This window comes from Mus caroli, unplaced genomic scaffold, assembly GCF_978045245.1.
Source record: "Mus caroli unplaced genomic scaffold, Mus_caroli_1 scaffold_18, whole genome shotgun sequence".
Lineage (NCBI taxonomy): Eukaryota > Metazoa > Chordata > Mammalia > Rodentia > Muridae > Mus > Mus caroli.
This window is the reverse complement of record NW_028227273.1, coordinates 80384783-80409245: the sequence shown is the minus strand read 5'-3', so window position 1 is coordinate 80409245 and position 24463 is coordinate 80384783. Positions and strand designations below refer to the sequence as shown.

Here is a 24463-nt window from a genome sequence, read left to right as displayed (position 1 = left end):
GAAACAGAAACACTAATCCCAGTATATAAATTTTACTTTTCCAAAAAGTTTCCCACATGTTTTATTCATTTTTTTTGACACTCAAACATGCCTAGTCATCCTTAAAGTTCCTTTGCATTTTTACAGGACACTGCTGAGCGTCATACTTTACCAAGTAACAGTACTCAAAGTTATTCCCTGTTCATTCCAACTTTATATTCTTTGACTAGCGACTCCCCAACTCCTCATTCCATTTCACCCACACCCTGAGATTTGGACGTTGCTTTGCCTCCTTGCTAAAGCACAGTAGGCATGAGGGTGAGGGCACACACCAGCCCACTGACCAGTTCCAGCTGGTCAGTGTACCTTGTGCCATGACAATAAAACACACCTTCATTCCAGCAATCTTGAGTGGTCCATATACTTGACCATCTACGACCAGGAGACTGTTTAGGCAATGAGCTTTTCCGTGAGTATGTTCAGGGAGTCCAGGGACCAGGATGGGGCTGTGAAAGGAGACATGGTCCCAGTGCTCCTTTGGGATGCTGAAGGCATAAAGGGTAGACATGTAGATAGAGGTGACCAAGCTCTCACAAGGGACTCTTGTGAAAATGCTACCCTAGTCTTCAGCTGGTTGTGTCATCAAAGAACACTTTCCCACAAACAGAAAAACAATCAAGGGACAAAGGAAGGAATGACTCAGCAGTTTAATGAAGGAGTGACAGATGGAAATGGGGAAGAGGAATGCTGGCATTACAAATATAAACCTTGTCAGCACTTTGAAAACAATAGCAAATACACTTAAATAAATTCAAAGTTTATTAAAATTAGGCTGCAACTGAAAAACAGTTGAAATGAAAAACAATAGCAGTTTAAGAGTTTCCCCACAGTAATGCACACTATTCAACGGGCTCTTATACTATGTATTCACATCTGACCTCACTGTCCAGGGAAGGCCAAGTCTACTTCACTACAGGTCTTACAAACACACATGCAGAGTTTTCAGGTGGTAGCTGGCTCTTCTGAGCATCTGCCTTCCCATGTACTAGTGGCAGCAGGTGACTGCTCTTCTCTGGGATGTATGATTATGACACCCGATGGCTTCCAGTATGCTCCAGTCACAATGAAATTGCACTTCCTAGGCAAGATGAGTATGTAAATCCTTCATAAACTCTCAGGGCCATTCTATTCTCTTACAGAGGAAACAGCAAAGACACGCTTTCAAATAGGATACTGGATTAACATAAAAATATTTACACTTGCATTTCAACAATTTATCTTACAGCTCTTATTAAAAGTGGTTTTTCAGGTTGCAAATACCTCTGTTCTATTTGAGAGTGTGCATATTTTCCTGATGTACAGGTTTGTAAGAGAATACTATGGTACAGAAAGATCATCTGGACCCACATTAGGGGTTTCTCCTATAGAAAGTGTGCTTGAAATCATAAAATCAGCTTTCACACAAAACAAGCAAACTGAGGTCTGCCTCACACAACTCAGCTGAGGAATGACAGTGCAAAGTTTAGGAATTAAAATTAAATAAGTCTATTATGCTGAGAAAGCATGTGAGTCAGAGGAGGCATAGCAACACACTCCTTCCTTTCCTGACATTGGATCTACATCACTTTATTAAATGTATACGTTCTGAGACACCTAACTTTTACTGCCACCCATGAGCTCCCACTCTTCTCAGATGTCTCTGCTCATTCCTACATGAATGCTGTGTTACTAGAGAGCTCTAGATCCTTTGCAGCCTTTGAAATATTAGGTAACTTTCTAACATAACTGCTGTCTTTAATTTCCACCAGTGATTAGTCTAGTGATAATTTGGTATTTATAAAAATAAAATCCCTAGGCTTAAATCCTCAAATTTTTTTTGAGAAATTTCAAATTTGAATTATTAATTAGATATTCAATCTCAAACATTTAAATTGGTCAGGAGGCTCACATTTGTCAAGAATGTGATGTGCACCTTACATAAGAAACTCCATCTAGCCACCTCATACAAATGATAGAAGGTAAAGGAAGCATTTGCCCTGGGCTGAGAGGCCTGACTCCTGCAGACAGGGTCCACTGTGACACAGTAGAACTCAGACCTGCTCAGCTGTCACTGTCTGGTAACCAAATGGAGTTTAAAGGAAAAAAACAGAAAGATAATTTCTTGGCCTACTGCCCTTGGAATGACAATGAAAGAAGATAGGGGAGAAGAAATACCCCCTCATCTTCATTCTGCCCTATGAGTCCAAGAGTCTCCCCAAAATCTAATAGAAACAGGTAACTTCATGTGAGTCAAGATCACAAAGAACTAGACAGGATTTTTCTTGGTAAAGTAAAACACAGTTTCTTGGAATTGAAACATCTCTAAATTGCAACCATTTCAGGTACAGAAAATAAACATCACTTAGAAGTAGCACTGTTCCTTCCTCTTCAGGCTCGCCCCCCACAAAGGCCCTGCCAAGGGCAGACCTACTTGAGTAAAGGTGTCCTCTCTTCTCACTTTGTGTTCAGTTCATTCTCGAGCTCTGTTAATTTAGGAGAAGCTTTCACTTTGTCAGACACATCCTGCCCTTGTGAAAAGAGGCACTGACTCTCTTTAAATGTCAGATTTTCAGGGGCTCCAGAACTGCCAGGTAAGTCTGCATCTTGGCTGGACAAGAGGAAAACACAAAGATAATGCATCAAAATACAAGTGACCAGCCTAAGTAAACTTTCATAAAAATTGTAACATTTCAGTGACACTTATTCATTGTTGCACATTACTGAAGTAATTTTATGTATTGTGGCTGAGAAAACTATACCTACACTATGATCTGAACAGAACATTAAAAGCCAGTTGGTACTCTTACAACTAAAGGCAAGTTCAAAGAAAAGGGAGAGGACCGCGCCTTAGGCCCTTAACCACCTGGGCCAAACATTCATGATTAAAACACAAAGAAAAAGAATCATGAAAGTAATAAACCAACAAATAATTCCATGTAGAAAGTGGCAAAATATTCTCTTGACAGTGACTTTCAAAAATGAATAAGGGAACCAGAGATTGCTCAGTGGTGAACCAGAGATCACATCAATACTGGGAAGACATGGCAGCCTGCACAGCCATAGAGAGACCCTCTTTCAATGAGTTGGTAGAGTAAATTGAGGATAATTTCTATCAATCTAAGGCCTCCACATGCATGAACATACATGATGTGTTTGTATGTCTGATGTTACATCCCCACACTAAAAATGGAGAAAGAAAATAACAAAGCCAGTGAGTTCAGTTTCAGTAAGCAGGCAACTCTTGCCAGCTAAGCAAGTTTAATTGTGAGGGTAGTTTAAATGTAGATAGAGCAATTCCACAAACCTTCCCCAGTCTCATACTGAGAGTCAGACCAGCACTGATTAATGCAATTCAATGTTACAAGATCATAGGACCTAAGGCAGTAACACTAAGGGAGGAAGAAGACACCCCTTTTGTAGGATGTGAATGTCAGTGGGCAGTGGGGCCAGCTGCTCACCAACTAAACCTCAACATCTTTTCCATGAGGATCAAGCCTAGGGGCCACTGAAGGCAACATGACTCCTCTGATACAGCTGTGTCTTGGGAAAGGCCATGGAGAGTCGTGGGAAGGGGCCAGGAGGGCAGGAGAGTTGAGCAAATTTAAGGCCACTCAGTCTGGGATTGGAAGTTTAGGGCCTAGGGCATGCTGGTCATCCTGGTCAGGTAGGTGTGGACAGTTCCAGAGTGGCATACCTACAATCCACCTCTCCTCTCAGTCTACTCTGGCTGTTGAGCACCTGCCCTGTGGGTGTGAGGGCTGTGGGTGTGGTAGGTGTGGTGGGTGTGAGTGCTATGTGTGAGCATTTTCCTGAGATTCAAACCAAATGTTCCCTAAAGACAGCAGATGTGACTCCTCTCAGAAAACTGCTCCTCTCAATTTCCCAAACTCTCTCCTTTCCTCAATACCTCAATTCCCTTTTCCTGTGACCTAACTCTGAAGTTCAGGAAAGACACAGCAATGAAAGCAAGGAGCAGGCTGGCCTTGCTCTAGCCAGAGGGCATTGTAAAGTGCCATTACCCTGCACATCCATGCATGCAGACTCATTGATAGGCTTGCTATTTAGGGTTTAGGCCCTGTCTGGTTTAGAGCCCATTGGGGCCGGTTGCTAGCTATCTAAGCTTCTGCCACCTAGCCAAGGATCATCCTCCAGTCACAGGAACATGCACCACTCTGTTCGTAGATCACCACTTGAATGCTGCTTGCTTTCCTGGTGATGTGGAGGAACACAGCTGTGCCACACATTGGGAGCAGAACTGGGAGGCACAGTCATAATCTAGCGTGCTTTGTTGCTCTGGGCACTCTGACTATGCTCTGGACATAAGGCACAATGGCAGAGACCCAAGCTCTGCCTTACCTGCCCTGTGGTCAGTGTCTAATGAAGGAAGGCTAAATTAACACATGGATCTTTTCACAGATCTAGTCCCTCGGGGCTTCATCTAGGCCATGGTCAGGGCCCATCAGGGAAAGAGACAATTAAGGAGCAGGGATCCACCCTGTCTCTAGTCTTATCTTCCTCTTACCCCTTCTCCTACATCCCTCTGATGTGTTTGTTGTTAAGCCAGTACCACTGGTCAGACACAGGTGTCAGCGTCTGGTGATGTCCAGCTGTAATCTGGTTCTATCCATGAGGGTACTTGGAGTCCTAAGCCAAATCTCCAAGCCTGATCCTTTAATAGCTTCTATTGTCCCTGCCAGGGAAGATATTCATGATCACGTTGGAGAATTCCTGAATGTTCTGGTTGTCCTACCATCTCTCATTCAGGTCGTCCCACTCCAAATTCCCATTTTTTCTCAGGCTCAATGCTGCTGGTTCACATTCTGTTGAAATCATCCTGAGTGATAGGATACAGGAAAGATCAAACCCTCAGATAATGATAGGCAGCCAGGTCACTGCTGTCCCCACGGGTCTGGAGGATGTGTATCTGGGCTTCTGTGTCAGCTTGGTAAAGCTAAGGTACAACCCAGACCATCTGAGAACCAGAATTGGAGTTATGATGCCAAAACTGTTTCCTGTCAATGTGGTCTCTTCAAATATACACAATACCAACAGCAGGTAGATCTATTGGACCTCTTCCAGGTCTGTCACAATGAAGCTGGCCTTAATGGCCCTGGCATCCATGTTGAAAATGCACACAGTTTGGACTCTGAGACAGGTGAAATAGATTGCCCTCTTTATTGTCTAGGCCCACTTATCTGTAACAGCTACTCATAGTTCTACAGAGAGGAGTCTGGGGGCTGGCCATCCTTTCTCTGGGATATGAGGCTTCTTGTCACTTATGCCCAGCTTTGAACACCTGCTTCCTAAAGAGGATTAGTACTATAAACACATCTTTTGTCCTGTGGGCCTGGCACCATGCTGACTCTTGCAAGCCACTCATGACCTCTGTTAACCCTATGGCCTCCATCCCCATCACAGTTGAAAGAATGGGAATGGAGCTTTAACCTGACTTGTACATAGAGCTGGGAACAGACAAGGCTTATGTATGGCTCTGCAATATAGGTGCAGATCCTGGACCTCACTATGCCTCCTGAGGTGACAAGTTCAACTTTGTCCTCACTCTCCTAGTGACCAACAATCCAGCTACTCTTCCAGGAGTGGGCCCAGTCCAAATCCTGATCCAGGAGGATTCTCTCCACCAGGCAGCCTCCTCCCCTATCAGCTTAGGTTCAAGGGATCTGGGGAAAAGCTGTGCTAAGGCCCCATCCAGGCTAACTACCATCCTCAGAGAGCAAACAGCCTACTCAGAGAGAAGAGAAACCTGGTTATGTATGAAGTGTTGGTGAGCACACACACATACACACACACACACACTCACATGCACACGCACACAATAAAGCAATGACAATAAGCATATTTCACTGAAGATCCAGTTCCCATACCAGGCCCATTCCTGGCTTCCCCATCTGAGAACTGAGGTCTCTTTTTAGATGATCTTCTCTCAAATTGCAGAGCTCTAGCTCAAATTTATGCCTCATAGAGTCTCAGCCATGTGCTTCAGGCCAGGGGATGCATACAGAGTAATTACTAACTTTGCATCACTGCCTTTTAAAAGAAAAATTGAAAATGCCATGTGTAAAGCATGAAATGACATTTGTGAGTGCCAGACAGCTGTTGGCATGGAGAGAGTCTGCCCACACTCCAAGATGGGACTACAGGGATGGAGAGTGTCTGCTTACACTTTGAGCAGATACTACATGCTACCGAACAAGTGGCATAGGCCCTGGGTCTAAAAATGACTCCAAGTCTCTAATTCCTCAGTGGGATCCCCTCTACAATAGCTTAGAGACTCATCCACAGACTGTGCCTGACAGAATGAAGACAGCCATGACAGTGTCCCCAAAAGAACTTCATAGTCTGGGCAGAAAGGCTAAAGGAAAGCCCACCATATGCACCAACCTGCAGCACCTTTAATACATAGTGTAAGCTGCACTGACTCACACTGACCCTGTGGACAGAACATGACAGGGGCCTGGTAGAGCTCTAGCTTTGCCAAATTTGTATGGTCTGGGCAAGAGGACAAACATGGTTGTGATAGCACCCTAAATTCCCGTTCTCTGTCCCCTCTGCTTGGGGTCTCCTAGAGAGACAAACTGATGCAATCCTGGAGCAGGTGAGTAAGCTTGCTGTTCCTGTGTGGGATGTGGTCCCAGTGCTCTAACAATATCCTGAGGACTTCTGCTAGTGCAGCCACGGTAACTTCATAAGTATACACAGCATTCATAAATATAGAAATGTCCACATGGCACTAATATTTTGAGTTTTCTTATTAAAAAGAACATTAAAAATACCAAAGTTTTCCATAGTGTTTATTTGGAGACTAAGATATTAAGCTCAATATGTAACTATTAAAATTAAATAAAATATTTAGGCCTCTGATTTATATTTCATTTCTTCATAACAAATCTTCCATTATCAGGGGAAAATCGAGACCCAATGTGTGAGCCAACATGAGTTTGCTTTCTGGACAGCATTTCCTGTCACATTATATGCATTTCTGCTTCATCAAAAGCACTTCAAGTGTATTAATGACATTCTGGGCCATCAGATAGATAGATACTCCCTTGGCCTGTTTGTCCCTCAAAAGCTTGTCTGAGATGTGTCTTCTCACCACATATGAATGTGTAACAGTATTCCCTGGGCAACATACATTTTCACAGGAATGAGCTTCGCCATGGGGTGATACACATGGAAAAATGTTTCCAAAGACTCCAGGATCTCTTGTACATCATCAGAACACTGTTAAGCCTCCCGCATAGCTACACTTCTGTCTTGTACTTAGAACACTGTTAGGCCTCCCTCAAGGGTACACTGATATCTTGACCTTTGTATAGGCAATGCTTGCTCAGGCATAAGACTTTGGGTCTCCAAAGTGAAGAAGGGTTGAAGATAATGTTGATAACAGTGCAGAAAATGGAGGCCTGGCTTGTGAAATTTCAGAGAGATAATTAAAGACATTTTCAGGGCCATTGCTAGTTTGATTGTGAAGATTCTGTGGTTCTGGCTAGCTGGGGTTGAAGAATCAGCTGTGATTAACAAGATACCAGTAGTACTAAAGTATAAACTTTGCATTACTGGGACTATTGATGCTGATTAGCTGGAGCTAAGCAATTTGCGGTGATTAAGAAGAGACCAGCACCATTGAGGGGACTTCCGCTGGGTAGTGTTTTCTGAGAGCACAGAGGCTGTGTTCCAAAGATATCAAGATTGTACCTTGTGCTGTATCTGGACTTGGTAATGTGTAAGAAACACTTAGGTGGTACTGGTTATGACGGCATGAAAGTGTCATGAAGAACAGCTGAGGCTTGGCACTGTGAGAGGTCATGGAAGGCCATTGGAAAAGGTATAGCCTCAGCTGTAGTTGATGGCTCAGGACGGAAGGGGTCATGCAAAGGATTTGAGGCTTGGCACCATGAAGAGAGCCTATGAGAGGCTATTGGTGAAGCCTAGTTGGAGTGGAACACCCCAGTGTTTTGGAGATGTCAGTATCACGGGATGATCACTAAGAACAACAGCCGTAGTGGAGTGGATCAACCTGAGCTTAGAGTGCTACAGAGGGCAGAGCTGGAGAAGTGATGCCATCCCTTAGGAGGAGTACAAAACATCAACTGGAATCCCAGACAGTGAAACAAGTAGCTGGCTTCTATGGAAGCCAGGGAGTGGAATGTGATGGTTTGTATATTAATGTAACAAGGAGTGGCACCATTTGGAAGTGTGACCCTGGAATAGGTGTGACCTGGTTGGAGTAGGTGTGTCACTGTGGGTGTGGGCATAAGATCCTCAGCCTAGTTCCCAGCATTTGGATGAAGATATAGAACTCTCAGCTCAACTCTGCCTGTACCATGCCTGCCTGGTTACTGCCATGCTCACACCTTGATGATAATTGACTGAACCTCTCTGAACCTGTAAGCCATCCCCAATTAAATGTTGTTTTGTATAAGTCTTGCCTTGGTCATGGTGTCTGTTCACAGCAGTAAAACCCTACCTAAGACCAGTGCCAAATTACACTTGCCTACAGGAGAATGGACATAGTCCATGGGTCACACTGGTGAAACCTGGACAGCTGAGGTCAGGTCACAACCATAGTGTCTCTCTATACAGATGAAAACTGACACACCTTCCATACTAGTATTTCTCAGTTGTCTCAGCCCTTTGCTTAGCTGCTTTACATCTAGTGACTGATGAGAGTACACTGGATGATGCTTCTGATCACAGGGGATTCCAGGAACCAAGATGCCTTAAGCTCCCCGTGGAAGTTTGAAAATGCTTGGCCCAGGGAATGGCACTATTTGGATATGTAGCCTTGTTGGAGTATGTTTGGCCTTAATGGAGGAAGTGTATCACTGTGGGTGTGACCTATAAGATCCTTGTGGTAGCTGCCTGAAAGCCAGTTTTCTCCTAACAGCCTTCAGATGAAGATAAATAACTCTTAGCTCCTCCTGCACCATGTCTGCCTGGAATCTGCAAGCTCCCACTTTGATGATAATGAACTAATCCTCTGAACCCATAAGCCAAAACCAATTAAATGTCTATACAAGAGTTGCTTTGGTTGTGGTATCCGTTCACAGCAGTAAAATCAGAACTACGTCACTCCCTATGACAGATTAGATGGTTAGATGAGTGATGTCTAGCCGATCAAGCTCTTTTTAGAGCATTAAAACACTTCTAGTTCAAAATTCCAAAGTCTTCCATGTTGCTCAAAACAAAACCCACATAAGCACAACTTGGTATGATCAAGTGTCACATTAAGAGTCCACTCCATTGCATCAACTTCTACATTAGTTACCTTTGTATCTTTGGACAGAAATGCCATGAGCAGAGCAAACTATAAAACAATGAGGCTAGTGGAACTCATGGTCAGGACATCACCTGTAACCAGAGGCTAAGTTCAATAGCTATAAGGCATGGTGGAAGAAGAAGAAAGCTGAAGGCTCACATCTAGGCTCAAATTACAAAGCAGAGTGCACTGGGGGTGATACAAATATCTAAAACCTCAAACCCCAGCCCCAGTGACATTCTTCAGCAAGGCACGCCTCCTACATCTACCCAAACATAGTCACCTACTGAGAACTGAGTACTCAAATGTTCAAGACCATGGAGTAGAGCTTATTCAAAATGACATAGGAATTCAGAAATTCACATCAGTAGCAGAGAGAACCTTCAATGTGTGTCAATAGGTGTTGCTGAAAAGCCAGCAAGCTGCTCTCCATCGAATTTCAATAAGATGTGGATTAGGTAAAAAAGGTAAACAGGCATCTCCAGGGCAAGAAAGCTTTGAACCTCTTTATACCTACAAGGTAACTCCAGATGTGCTGGTCAGGAAAATTACAAGAGGACCCAACCCAAATTCAAACCCTTCAGGCTTCAGGGTAAAAATACCACAGGAGCCAATAGGGAGAAGGCCATTAATCAAACACTCACTCAGCAGATGAGATTACACCTAGTCATAACTCATAGACCTACTCGTTAAACAGCTTACATTCTGCAATTACCTCTTCAACACAATCCTAAATGCTACAATCAAAACAAATAGTATCTTATTTTTTCAGCATGACTTGAAAACACTAAATACCTCTGAAGGTGGTGAGTGGGATCTGGCAGGACTTGGGGAAGTCAGCTAAGGGAGTACAAATGACAAAACAACACAAAACAACTTATCAAAAGCTAGCAGCAACCTGCCTGATGTCAGTGGAAAGATCCTGAGGGTTGATCAGAAGTCTGCAGACTTGAAGAACTGTTGCTCTAAGAGCTCACTTGAGGAATGAGATGGGTAGCAACTGCAGAGTGGTGTGTGTGTGTGTGTGTGTGTGTGTGTGTGGTGTTTTCTTAGTTTTTTTTTTTTTAAAGACAGACTCTCACCATTAAAGTTCTGGCTGTCCTGAAGACCATGTTCACCAAGGGTTTGGAAGACACAGAGAGACTCTTTCTCCAAGTGTTGGGATATATGGTGTGTAAACCATCTACAAGTGTCTTTAAATCTCTAACTGTGAAGATTTTTAAAGTCTCCTTTAGCTTTTCTTAGTGATGTTGGTTTTGAGGCAATACAGCAAGCACTGAGGACAGAAAAGAATAAACCTTGGGGGTTATCCAGATGGATCAGAATGGAAAGGAACACACTGATGATCTGAGCTTAGTTCCAAAGACACTGTTAATATTCAGAAACAAATATAGTCAAATTTTACCCTTTGTAATATTCAGTAAGAACATCAAATCATGGATTAAAATATTTTCAGTGTGGTTATCCTCCACAATCATAAGGCTGATTCCTGTGAACCAGTCTTGTGGAACAGACAGTAATAAACATCACATCAAAAAGACTTCAGAGCAGGAAAGCACTGGCTGCCCTTGCAAAGGATCTGGGAGAGTATCCCAGCACCCAAAAGTCAACACACAGACATCTCCAACGCCAGTTCTAGGGTACCTGACTCTCACGTGAACATTCTGGGCATTGTGCATATACACACAGCACACATACACATGTAGGAAAACCAAGCATACACACAATTAAAAAACATACATCTAAAAAAAAATCCTTCAGAGCAGACAAACTGATTCATGCTACCCAAGTGGCCACACTGACACTTGTGACTTGAGACAGTGGCCACCTTTGCTCTTATGACTTGGGAGAGCACCTATATCAACTAACCCTCATGACAAGAGAGAGTAGACCTACTAATCCTTATGACCTAAGAGAATGGCCACACCAAAACAGGTGTCCTGAGAATTTATATTAAATTCAAAACTGCAAATATTAGCAGTCAGTGGTTTTCTCAAAAATTCATTTTGTGGTGCCTTCAATAAATAAAAGCAAAATATAATCCCAACCTGACCCAACATAAATTCATTCCTGGAGACATTCTGACATGTACACCAACAGAGAAGTGATAGGGTTAGTACTGTAACCTGGTACCAAACAATAAGCCTGCCCAATCTGAAGATATTCGTGTACAAGCCAACTTCTTTCTTCTGGAACATTCACAATTGAACTAGGCCATCTCATTCCACCTCTAAAGCTGCAGTCTGCCTCCTCCTCTCACAAGCACTCTTAATACATGATCACATGACAGCAGCCACACCTTGTGAAATGAGGTTGTTCTCAGGGTGGCTGAGAAAGTCCACTTTCTTCTGCAAGAACAAAATGACTGAAGCTGGCTTATGCATGAAGAGGTTAGTTTGGGTCAGTTTTGATATAGAAAGCTCGGGTGACCTCAATGGTCAGCCTTTGTCATCGTCCTATGTGACATCTTAGTTGGATTGTGTGCAGAAAAGAAAGATTCCCATGGCAGGATGAGAAGTGAGAGGTATTTGGGAACAGTTTGGCTCTTTTCATGGAAACCAGTTTTTGCTAGACAGGATCCAGCTGTATATGGCCCAATCATCCTGCAGTAGGCACCATCTCTGTGTGTATGTGTGTTTGTGTAGATGGTGTGTGTTGTATGGTGTGGGGTGAATGTGTTTGCATCTGTGTATGTGTGTATGTGCTTGTGTGTGTGTGTGTTCCATGTGTGTAATTGTGTGTGTGCCTGTGTGGTATGGCCTGACATGTATTGTTGGTACAAATGTATGTGTGTGTACATCTATGTTGTGTGACTGTTTGTTTGTGTTTATTTGTGTTCTCTGTGTGTATATGTGTATTTGCATATGTGTAGTATGGTGTATGTGTGAGTGTGTTCCATATATGTATGCAGGTGTTTGCTTATGTACATGTATGGGTAAGTATGTGCTTGTATGTATGAATATGCCTGTGTGTGTCATGTGAGTGTGTACATGTATATGTGTTTGTGTGTATGTTTGTGCTTCTGTGTATCAGCATGAAGAGATGAAATGAAAAGATTAGATACTTTTTTCATTGCTCTCTCCCTTATGACCGCAAGTCAGGTCACTCACTGAAACAAAATTCTGTCATCTCAGCTAGGCTGAGAATCTTGTAAGCTACAGGAATATGCTGATTTGCCACTCTCCCTAGTGCTGGGATTACGGGCACACACATTCACACTTGGGTGGTCCTAAGAGTTCAAACATAAGTTTACAGCACAAGCTCCTTGGGGGATGTTCATAATCAAACCACAACAGTGACAGATCTTACGACCCTCAAGCATGCTATCTTGAAGGAGGATCCTCCCTTGTTAAAAGCACTGGAGAATAGCAGACACAAGGACACTTGACATCCCTTTCCTCCTGAGATCTAGAGAAGGAAGCCACAGATAAGGCTAGTCTTCTCATTGAAGAGAGGTCCGTCTTGGGTTATGTTTCTCCAAGTTTGCAGATGTCACCAAGACCCTACCCAGTCATGTCTGACAAAGCCACATGGAAACCAATGTGTAATGGAATCCTAGTCTATTGCATCTTTCTTCTTCACTCTATCCTTTTCTATAGAATGTCCATTTGCTAGAGAAATCATATCCTTTGTGTAATGACACATCCCACACTGTTTAGATGTGGCTGATTGTTTCTTCCTCAGCATGCTTGCCTGGAGATATGACTGGATGCATGTCTTCTGGTAGCCATAGGACATGAGCCATCACAGTTCTAGCTCTCTCTATGGCAGCCATTCTCAAAGATGACACTGTCAGCCCCAAGGGCAGCTACATCCACAGAGAATAATGAAAGGGCCCAAATGAATATTGGTGATGTTGCATTTCATCTGTTATTCTGAGTGTTTTAAATGGAACTGCCCATGAACAACAAACTCCCTAGGGTATCTCATGTCCCCCACATCCCCACACACATATGTACATGCAGGAAAAAACGCAAATGCATGTGAAATTAAAATAAACAATTACGTAAAATTGAATACAAGAGGAAAAGTGTCATGTTTAAGAAAAAAAAAACTTCCCCTCAAAAATTATTTACTGTCCTGAAATCTATTTCTTATAGGAAGGGGACCCCTAGATGGGAAGATCTTTCTCTGTACACTTCTCAGCATGGGCTGAGGCTGTCTAAATTGTAGATATTTGGTGAAATGGGGAGGAGCTTAGAAAGATTAGCATCTCTTTCCATGTCAGCTGTCTTCAAATCTCTCTTGAATGCCATGTTTTCAACTGAGCATCTCTTGAAATGGGTTCTACATCCTGAGTCATGGTTATAGTTTGAGGAACTTCAGTTACTACATAGATACAAGGGCCTCAAAGGCCTCAGAATAGTCGTCTAGGACTTCCCAAACCCATGAACATGATATAGGCCCAGTCAAAGTTAGCTATTGGGTCCCAGCACTGCCACTAGGCCTGTCCATAGAAAAAACTAAGATATCTGAGGAGCTGAAGAAAGCACAGAGTCAGGCTCAAGCCTTTTTCAAATTCAGAAATGTGAAATCTGTAATTCATGTAACTGCTTTCATATTTCTTTAATGATTGAAATCTTAGCACTTGTGAGATTGGATCTATTGAGACAGAGACTATAGCTGGTGAAGTGACTCCTTCATACAGACAGGTGTATCTGGATTATCACCAATGTTTACTCTCTGTTGTTCCAGCAGAAGTGGGAGACACATATAGCCTCACTCAGGGTAAGTATGCCAAAAACAAACAAAAAAAAAAAAAAACCACACAGACAAAAAAAAACCAATGCCTATGCTTTCCACCACTGAGCACTTCCAGGTGTAAGGGTCACCAGCACACTGGCATCTGGCAGTGACTATGTCTTTGATTTGACTAAGGCACTAGAGACTATTTACATCATTAACAGTTTGGCTCACTTCTCCAGGAATGGTACAGAAGAGATAAAACAGTCGTTAATCCTGAAAGCATCACCCCATTCAACTTCTTCCTGAGCTCCTCACACACCCAGACCCTGAGCACTGGAAACTCCTTTATGCCTGCTGCTGTATTTCCACACTCTACTTCGCTGGACTCTGGATTTTTCCTTCTCTGATGCTCTGCTCTCAAGCCTCTGCCTTGCACCCTGCTTTTTCATCTTTATTTTTATTTCATGTTCCCACATCTTCCTTGTGTTCTGAGTGAGTCGGCTATGCTTCATGAAATACATGGCTCTCCACCTACATACCCTAGTTTAAGGACACAAGTGACTGTGTACCTTCAGGGTCTCCAATGCCTGCAAGAATTGGGAACCTGAATAAGGAGCACTATGCTTTAAAACAAAAAAATCAAAGGAAAATAAAGGAGAGTGTCAGTGGAGATTCTACCACCACAGAGGAGCCTGTGATGGAGATGAACAGCATCGTGACCACCCAGCCAACCTGGAAATGTCTGCATCTGGACTGTTCAGCATCAGCTCCCTGGAGTGTGGCATGCTGTAGGGGTGTCTGAAAAGCCATTTCAGATCACCTCGGCTTGCACTTACTTAGACCAAGTATTTGGAGGTGGGAGGTGACTGCTGTGCCCTGCACATGGGAATGGACTAACAGTGTAACAGAAGCAAGCCTGTGAAGAGCACAGGCCCATGAGGAGCGTCACTGCTGCTCACAACTACTAAGTCTTCTGCAACACTGCTCTCTCCAGCTGCAGCCATGGACAAAGGACCATGAAGTTTGATCACTTCACTGCTTCCCTGTGTGTTGCTCTTGAGGGGAGGGGTCACCTATCCTTATTCTGTCTTTACAGAGGATGCTGTCAGGCCAAGCCTCCCAGAGATTCCAGCCACACATCTCTAAGCAACCTCACTATGGTCTAAGGTCAAGTTGAAGAGCTCCCAATTGGACTCAGTATTTGTTTATTCACTTGAAAAAGGCAATACAGTTCCTTTCTTTGACAATAGAGCTTCCAAGTATGTGCAATAGCACATCACTGCTCAGTTGTCAAGCAGATGTACTCTTACTTTTCAGGATAGAGAAGGAAGCTGGACCCTGGTCTCTGATGTGCTCCTACAAGGCAGACAGCATCTGAGCTTCTACAGGAGGACATTGCCCAAGACAGAAAGCTAGTTTCAGGGTTAGTCCCTGCTTGATCCTGAGAGCAGAAAAGCTCTATCATAAATGCTGGAAGAAGGTGCTGAGGATGCTAAGAATCTTGTTGTAGATAGGTCAACTTGATACAGAAGTAGCCATGTAAAGAGCTGTGGCTGGATCAGACTGTGTGCCAGCTCAATGAGGAGCTGCTTGGAAGTCAAAAGGCTCAAAGGGAAACTGAAAAGGGCTCAAGGGGCTTTGGGGATAAGCTTCCAAGCTTGGTTAGATTTACTGCAGAGTTGAGTGCCCCTGTGTGATTCACACTGACAATGTCCTTTTAGATGTCATTAAGGCAAGCCTCTGGGGGGTGATACAGTCACTGAGGAATCTACCCTCGTGAGTAGACAACCCTAGAGAGCTTATTTGCTCATCAATTTCACCAGGATGGGATATCTAGCCAGTACCAATTAGAGAAATGAGCCAGCCATAGATAACAAACCTGCAGTGCCTTGATGTTGGACTCCCAAACTGAAAGAAACAATTGCTCTTTGTAAATTATAGAGTCTCGCTCTTCAGGTATGACCAGCACTGGGGTAGCTAGAGCGCAGAGTCGGCTGACACCCGCCAGCTACCCACGACACCCACCACAGGATTTTGAGACTTCTGGTGAGTGGAACACAGCTTCTGCTCCAGTCCAGTCGCACGGGACCTGAGACTGCTTTGGTTGGGGAGGCAGAAATCTGGCCTGAGTAGGGCCACAAGCCTCTTCCAGTCAGACCAACACCCAGGTAGCTAGGGCGCAGGGTCGGCTGACACCCACCAGCTACCCACGACACCCGCCACAGGATCTTGAGACTTCTGGTGAGTGGAACACAGCTTCTGCTGCAGTCCAATCACGCGGGAACTGAGACTGCTTTGGTTGGGGAGGCAGAAATCCGGCCTGAGTAGGGCCACCAGCCTCTTCCGGTCTGAACAGCACTGGGGTAGCTAGAGCGCAGGGTCTGCTGACACCCGCCAGCTACCCACGACACCCGCCACAGGATTTTGAGACTTCTCGTGAGTGGGACACAGAGTCTGCTCCAATCTTTAAACAGTGACAACAATAACAACTAACCCCAGAGATTACCAGATGGCGAAAGGTAAATGTAAGAATCTTACTAACAGAAACCAACACCACTCACCATCATCAGAACCCAGCACTCCCACTTCGCCCAGTCCAGGGCATCCCAACACACCCGAAAAGCTAGACCCGGATCTAAAAGCATATCTCATGATGATGGTAGAGGACATCAAGAAGGACTTTAATAACAAACTTAAAGAAATACAGGAGAACACTGCTAAACAGGTAGAAGACATTAAAGAGGAAGCACAAAAATCCCTTAAAGAATTGCAGGAGAACACTGCTAAACAGGTAGAAGACATTAAAGAGGAAGCACAAAAATCCCTTAAAGAATTGCAGGAGAACACTGCTAAACAGGTAGAAGACATTAAAGAGGAATCACAAAAATCCATTAAAGAATTACAGGAAAACCAGACCAAACAGGTGATGGAATTGAATAAAAACATCCAAGACCTAAAAAGGGAAGTAGAGACAAGGAAGAAAACCCAAATTGAGGCAACACTGGAGATAGAAACACTAGGAAAGAAATCTGGAACCATAGATGCGAGCATCAGCAACAGAATACAAGAGATGGAAGAGAGAATCTTAGGTGCAGAAGACTCCATAGAGAACATCGGCACGACAATCAAAGAAAATACAAAATCCAAAAAGATCCTAACTCAAAACATCCAGGAAATCCAGGACAAAATGAGAAGACCAAACCTACGGATAATAGGAGTAGATGAGAATGAAGATTTTCAACTCAAAGGACCAGCAAATATCTTCAACAAAATTATAGAAGAAAACTTCCCAAACCTAAAGAAAGAGATGCCCATGAACATACAAGAAGCTTACAGAACTTCAAATAGACTGGACCAGAAAAGAAATTCCTCACGACACATAATAATCAGAACAACAAATGCACTAAATAAAGATAGAATACTAAAAGCAGTAAGGGAAAAAGGTCAAGTAACATATAAAGGCAAGCCTATCAGAATTACACCGGATTTTTCACCAGAGACTATGAAAGCCAGAAGGGCCTGGACAGATGTTATACAGAAACTAAGAGAACACAATTTCCAGCCCAGGCTACTATAACCAGCCAAACTCTCAATTACCATAGATGGAGAAACCAAAGTATTCCACGATAAAACCAAATTCACACATTATCTTTCCACGAATCCAGCACTTCAAAGGATAATAACAGAAAAAAAAACAATACAAGGACGGAAATCACGTCCTAGAAAAAGCAAGAAGGTAATCCCTCAACAAACCTAAAAGAAGACAGCCACAAAAACAGAACACCAACTTTAACAACAAAAATAAAAGGAAGCAACAATTACTTCTCCCTAATATCTCTTAATATCAATGGACTCAAATCCCCAATAAAAAGACATAGACAAACAGGCTGGCTACAGAAACAGGACCCAACATTTTGCTGCTTACAGGAAACTCATCTCAGAGAAAAACATAGACACTACCTCAGAATGAAAGGCTGGAAAACAATTTTCCAAGCAAATGGTAGGAAGAAACAAGCTGGAGTAGCCATTATAATATCTGATAAGATTGACTTCCAACCCAAAGTCATCAAAAAAGACAAGGAAGGGCACTTCATTCTCATCAAAGGTAAAATCCTCCAAGAGGAACTATCAATTCTGAATATCTATGCGCCAAATAAAAAGGCAGCCTCATTCATTAAAGATACTTTAGTAAAGCTCAAAGCACACATTGCACCTCACACAATAATAGTGGGAGACTTCAACACACCACTTTCACCAATGGACAGATCATGGAAACAGAAACTAAACAGGGACACAGTGAAACTAACAGAGGTTATGAAACAAATGGATCTGACAGATATCTACAGAACATTTTATCCTAAAACAAAAGGATATACCTTCTTCTCAGCACCTCACGGTACCTTCTCCAAAATTGACCACATAATTGGTCACAAAACAAGCCTCAACATATACAAAAATATTGAAATTGTCCCATGCACCCTATCAGATCACCATGGACTAAGACTGATCTTCAATAACAAAATAAATAATAGAAAGCCAACACACACGTGGAAACTAAACAACACTCTTCTCAATGATACCTTGGTCAAGGAAGGAATAAAGAAAGAAATTAAGGACTTTCTGGAGTTTAATGAAAATGAAGACACAACATACCCAAACTTATGGGACATACTGAAAGCATTTCTAAGAGGAAAACTCATAGCTCTGAGTGCCTCCAAAAAGAAACTAGAGAGAGCACACATTAGCAGATTGACAACACACCTAAAAGCTCTAGAACGAAAGGAAGCAAATTCACCCAAGAGGAGTAGACGGCAAGAAATAATCAAACTCAGGGGTGAAATCAACCAAGTGGAAACAAGAAGAACAATTCAAAGAATCAACCAATCGAGGAGCTGGTTCTTTGAGAAAATCAACAAGATAGATAAACCCTTAGCCAGACTCACTAGAGGGCATAGGGAAAATATTCTAATTAACAAAATCAGAAATGAAAAGGGAGACATAACAACAGACCCTGAAGAAATCCAAAACAACATCAGATCCTTCTACAAAAGGCTATACTCAACAAAACTGGAGAACCTGGATGAAATGGACAAGTTTCTAGACAGATACCAGGTACCAAAGTTAAATCAAGATCAGGTTAATGATCTAAACAGTCCCATATCCCCTAAAGAAATAGAAGCAGTCATTAATAGTCTCCCAACCAAGAAAAGCCCAGGACCAGATGGGTTTAGTGCAGAGTTCTATCAAACCTTCAAAGAAGAACTAATCCCAGTTCTTCACAAACTATTCCACAAAATAGAATCAGAAGGTACTCTACCCAACTCATTCTATGAAGCCACAATTACTCTGATACCTAAACCACATAAAGACCCAACAAAAATAGAGAACTTCAGACCAATTTCCCTTATGAATATTGATGCAAAAATCCTCAATAAAGTTCTTGCTAACCGAATTCAAGAACACATCAAAACAATCATCCATCCTGACCAAGTAGGTTTCATCCCAGGGATGCAAGGATGGTTTAATATACGAAAATCCATCAATGTAATCCATTATATAAACAAACTCAAAGACAAAAACCACATGATCATCTCGTTAGATGCTGAAAAAGCATTTGACAAAATCCACCACCCATTCATGATAAAAGTCTTGGAAAGATCAGGAATTCAAGGCCCATACCTAACCATGATAAAAGCAATATACAGCAAACCAGTAGCCAACATCAAAGTAAATGGTGAGAAGCTGGAAGCAATCCCACTAAAATCAGGGACTAGACAAGGCTGCCCACTCTCTCCCTACCTATTCAACATTGTACTTGAAGACCTAGCCAGAGCAATTAGACAACAAAAGGAGATCAAGGGGATACAAATCAGAAAAGAAGAAGTCAAAATATCGCTTTTTGCAGATGATATGATAGTAATACATCAGTGACCCTAAAAATTCCACCAGAGAACTCCTAAGCCTGATAAATAGCTTCGGTGAAGTAGCTGGATATAAAATTAACTCAAGCAAGTCAATGGCCTTTCTGTACACAAAGGATAAACAGGCAGAGAAGGAAATTAGGGAAACAACACCCTTCTCAATAGTCACAAACAATATAAAATACCTTGGCATGACTCTAACTAAGGAAGTGAAAGATCTGTATGACAAGAACTTCAAGTCCCTGAAGAAAGAAATTAAAGAAGATCTCAGAAGATGGAAAAACCTCCCATGCTCATGGATTGGCAGGATCAACATTGTAAAAATGGCTATCTTACCAAAAGCAATCTACAGATTCAATGCAATCCCCATCAAAATTCCAACTCAATTCTTCAACGAATTAGAAAGGGCAATCTGCAAATTCATCTGGAACAACAAAAAACCTAGGATAGCAAAAACTCTCCTCAAGGATAAAAGCACCTCTGGTGGAATCACCATGCCTGACCTAAAGCTGTACTACAGAGCAATTGTGATAAAAACTGCATGGTACTGGTATAACGACAGACAAGTAGACCAATGGAACAGAATTGAAGACCCTGAGATCAACACACATACCTATGGTCACTTGATCTTTGACAAGGGAGCAAAAACCATCCAGTGGAAAAAAGACAGCATTTTCAACAAATAGTGCTGGCACAACTGGCGGTTATCATGTAGAAGAATGCGAATTGATCCATTCCTATCTCCTTGTACCAAGGTCAAATCTAAGTGGATTAAGGAACTCCACATAAAACCAAGACACTGAAACTTATAGAGGAGAAAGTAGGGAAAAGCCTCGAAGACATGGGTACAGGGGAAAAATTCCTGAATAGAACAGCAAAGGCTTGCGCTGTAAGATCGAGAATCGATAAATGGGACCTCATAAAGTTGCAAAGCTTCTGCAAGGCAAAAGACACCGTCAATAAGACAAAAAGAACACCAACAGATTGGGAAAGGATCTTTACCTATCCTAAATCAGATAGGGGACTAATATCCAATATATATAATGAACTCAAGAGGGTGGACTCCAGAAAATCAAATAACCCCATTAAAAATGGGGCTCACAGCTAAACAAAGAATTCTCACCTGAGGAATACCGAATGGCTGAGAAGCACCTGAAAAAATGTTCAACATCCTTAATCATCAGGGAAATGCAACTCAAAACAACCCTGAGATTCCACCTCACACCAGTCAGAATGGCTAAGATCAAAAATTCAGGTGACAGCAGATGCTGGCGAGGATGTGGAGAAAGAGGAACACTCCTTCATTGTTGGTGGGATTGCAAGCTGGTACAACCACTCTGGAAATCAGTTTGGCGGTTCTTCAGAAAATTGGACATAATACTACCAGAGGATCCAGCAATACCTCTCCTGGGCATATATCCAGAAGATGTTCCAACCGGTAAGAAGGACACATGCTCCACTATGTTCATAGCAGCCTTAATTATAATAGCCAGAAGCTGGAAAGAACCCAGATGCCCCTCAACAGAGGAATGGATACAGAAAATGTGGTACATTTACACAATGGAGTACTACTCAGCTATTAAAAGGAATGAATTTATGAAATTCCTAGGCAAATGGATGGATCTGGAGGGCATCATCCTGAGTGAGGTAACATATTCACAAAGGAACTCACACAGTATGTACTCACTGATAAGTGGATATTAGCCCAAAAACTTAGGATACCCAAGATATAAGATACAATTTGTTAAACGCATGAAACTCAAGAAGAACGAAGACCAAAGTGTGGACACTGTGCCCCTTCTTGGAATTGGGAACAAAACACCCATGGAAAGAGTTACAGAGATAAAGTTTGGAGCTGTGAAGAAAGGATGGACCATCTAAAGACTGCCATATCGAGGGATCCATCCCATAATCAGCTTCCAAACGCTGACACCATTGCATACACTAGCAAGATTTTGCTGAAAGGACCCTGATGTAGCTGTCTCTTGTGAAACAATGCCGGGGCCTAGCAAACACAGAAGTGGATGCTCACAGTCAGCCATTGGATGGATCACAGGGCCCCCAATGGAGGAGCTAGAGAAAGTACCCAAGGAGCTAAAGGGAACTGCAAGCCCATAGGTGGATCATTATTATGAACTAACCAGTACCCCAGAGCTTTTGACTCTAGAGCATTTGTATCAAAAGATGGCCTAGTCGGCCATCGCTGGAAAGAGAGGCCCATTGCACTAGCCAACTTTATATGCCCCAGTACAGGGGAATGCCAGGGCCAAGGGGTGGGGGTGGGTGGGTGAGGGACTGGGGGGGGGTAGTGTATTGGGGACTTTTTGGATAGCATTGGAAATGTAATTGAGGAAAATACCTAATTAAAAAAAAATTATAGAGTCTCATGCTTTTGGTTATAACAACATGCGATGACCCTAAAGGTTTTATATCTATAGATTTATTAGACTAAATGTGGATGAATACATAATGCATAAGTTGTATAACACAACTTTCAAGAAGCAGCAGATGGGAGTGTCATTAAGGAATTATTTCTTAAGTACTTGCGAGCACAATTATCATGTAGAATTCATTTCTGTTCCAGTATAGGATGGCATAGTAAGTGTCTACCCCAGTGGGCGAGGTGGCCCACGCCTTGAATCCCAGCACTCCTGAGTCAGAGGCAAGTGGATTTCTGAGTTCGAGGACAGCCCGGTCTAAAAAGTGAGTTCCAGGACAGCCAGGGCTATACAGAGAAACACTGTCTTGAGAAGAAAAAAAAAAGTGTCCACCTCATTGGATGGGAAAAAATCAAAGGAAACCCGCCATCCTTTACATCTTTTGCAAATGCAGTAGCTGACTCAATGCAAACACTCACATGTGGCTAGCTGGTCAATCAGTCTACAGGACAGAGCAAAACATTACCTCTGACAATCTCAGGTGTAGATTATTATTTTCTGGTTCCAGTTCAACTATCCTTTCTTCTTTAACCTACAACCAAGGATCCAAAAGGAAAAATCCATCAATGCAGCACCTACCTGCACATACTGAAATACCATGAATGAACAGAGTGCAAGAAGGGATAGGAACCCTCTCAGCAAGGAGAAGGTCAACTGTCAACTGTCAACTGTCAGGTTGCTCAGTCTCCTTCACATACTACAGAGACAAGACAAGCTGGCCTTAGCAAGGCCTGGTGTGCTATACACCCACATCCCATGGCTCTAAGCCCCTGTCAGCATCAGCCCCAAGGACTACAAGGGGTGCAAGTCTTACAATCCAGACTGTTTATCCTTTGGTTAGTAAGATGTCAGTCAGCCTAGCTGGGAAGCAGAGAGTTTTTAGAGAGGTCCATAGAAACAGTACAGCTTAAAAAAAAAAAAATCAGACCCATACAAAGCCAGGTGTGTGTTTTGTGTGTGTGCATGTATGTTTGCCCTTGAGTGTGTATAGATTGTCATAAGACATCAGTAGTCTTGAAAGTTAAGGAGAGAAAGGATTTTATATGAAGATGAGATATTGGGGAATGGTTGTTGGATGTAGGAAGGAAGATAGAGCATGGTGGGATTTTATGAGCCAAAGAAGTGAACTGTATATTTAACTCCCATAGACAACTGGGACAGGAACAGTGTTCCTGCTGGTGGCTCAGGGTTCCAGCTGTGGATTCAGGGAATTCAGACCATTGTGCTGAAAATACAATGTCAAACTAAAGATTCAACATCCCGCTGGTGCTCCTGTCTCTTCAGACAAGAAATTAAGTCCCTCCTTCTAGGGATCCCATCATTCTCTCCTGCAGTAGATTCTGCCTTTCCTTTTTTGGGTCTAGTCATTCATGCAGGAGACTCAGACCCTCTTGAAGGGAATTCTGTCTCCAGATAGGGATGCAGCCCCTCCTTCTAGGGAATTAACTCTCCTAATATTCACACAGAGAATCTCTTATCACCTGGAGACAGCATTTTTCTGCACTTAAACTCTGACTGGTAATGGTAACCCAATACCTAGGAATTATAAACTGTTAATTGCTAAATTCCTTCAGTTCAATTATGAAAATCTCTGTACTATTTTGATAAAATTTACTTAATTCCTACATTTGAAACAATAACAGCAACTCTAGTAATACGTGTAGTATTGGTTTGGTCAAATTTATTTCAAATTATTTTTTATTTTGTTTTAGAGATTGTGGTCTACATGGAACTTTCTCCCTACTTTTACTTTTCTTTATTACTAGGAGACAAAAATGCTTTCTTTCTGTTGACAGAGCATGTATTCATTGGTCTTGTATAACCCACTATTGGTTGCAAAGGATTTAGCAGATTCTTTAGGGTATTTTCTATTTATAATATGGTTCCAACTACAAGTAGACTGCATTGTTCTTTCTTTCTGATGCGATGACATGGATTCAGTTTTCTACTCCAACTGACTGGGCTATACAATTAGACCAATGCTGCACAGCAGTGCCAAAAAGACCTGGATTGCAAGCATTTCCGGAGTCTGGTCCAATTAGAATGGAGCATGGTGAGAAAGTTCAACCAGGTTTCATCTGAACCTAGAAGTCTTTCTTCAGTGCCTTAGATTGGTCATGGGA

At 42.5% G+C, this 24463-nt stretch overlaps 1 long non-coding RNA gene across 1 annotated transcript; it reads right to left on the bottom strand.

Annotated features, from left to right (window-relative positions):
* Positions 1-686: 686 nt before the first annotated feature.
* LOC147000527 (uncharacterized) lies at positions 687-22935 on the bottom strand. Its single transcript, XR_015045917.1, has 3 exons — positions 22920-22935; positions 2450-2626; positions 687-1117 (listed from the first exon to the last, which is right to left on the bottom strand). It is a non-coding gene; the product is annotated as an uncharacterized LOC147000527 (long non-coding RNA).
* Positions 22936-24463: the final 1528 nt, after the last annotated feature.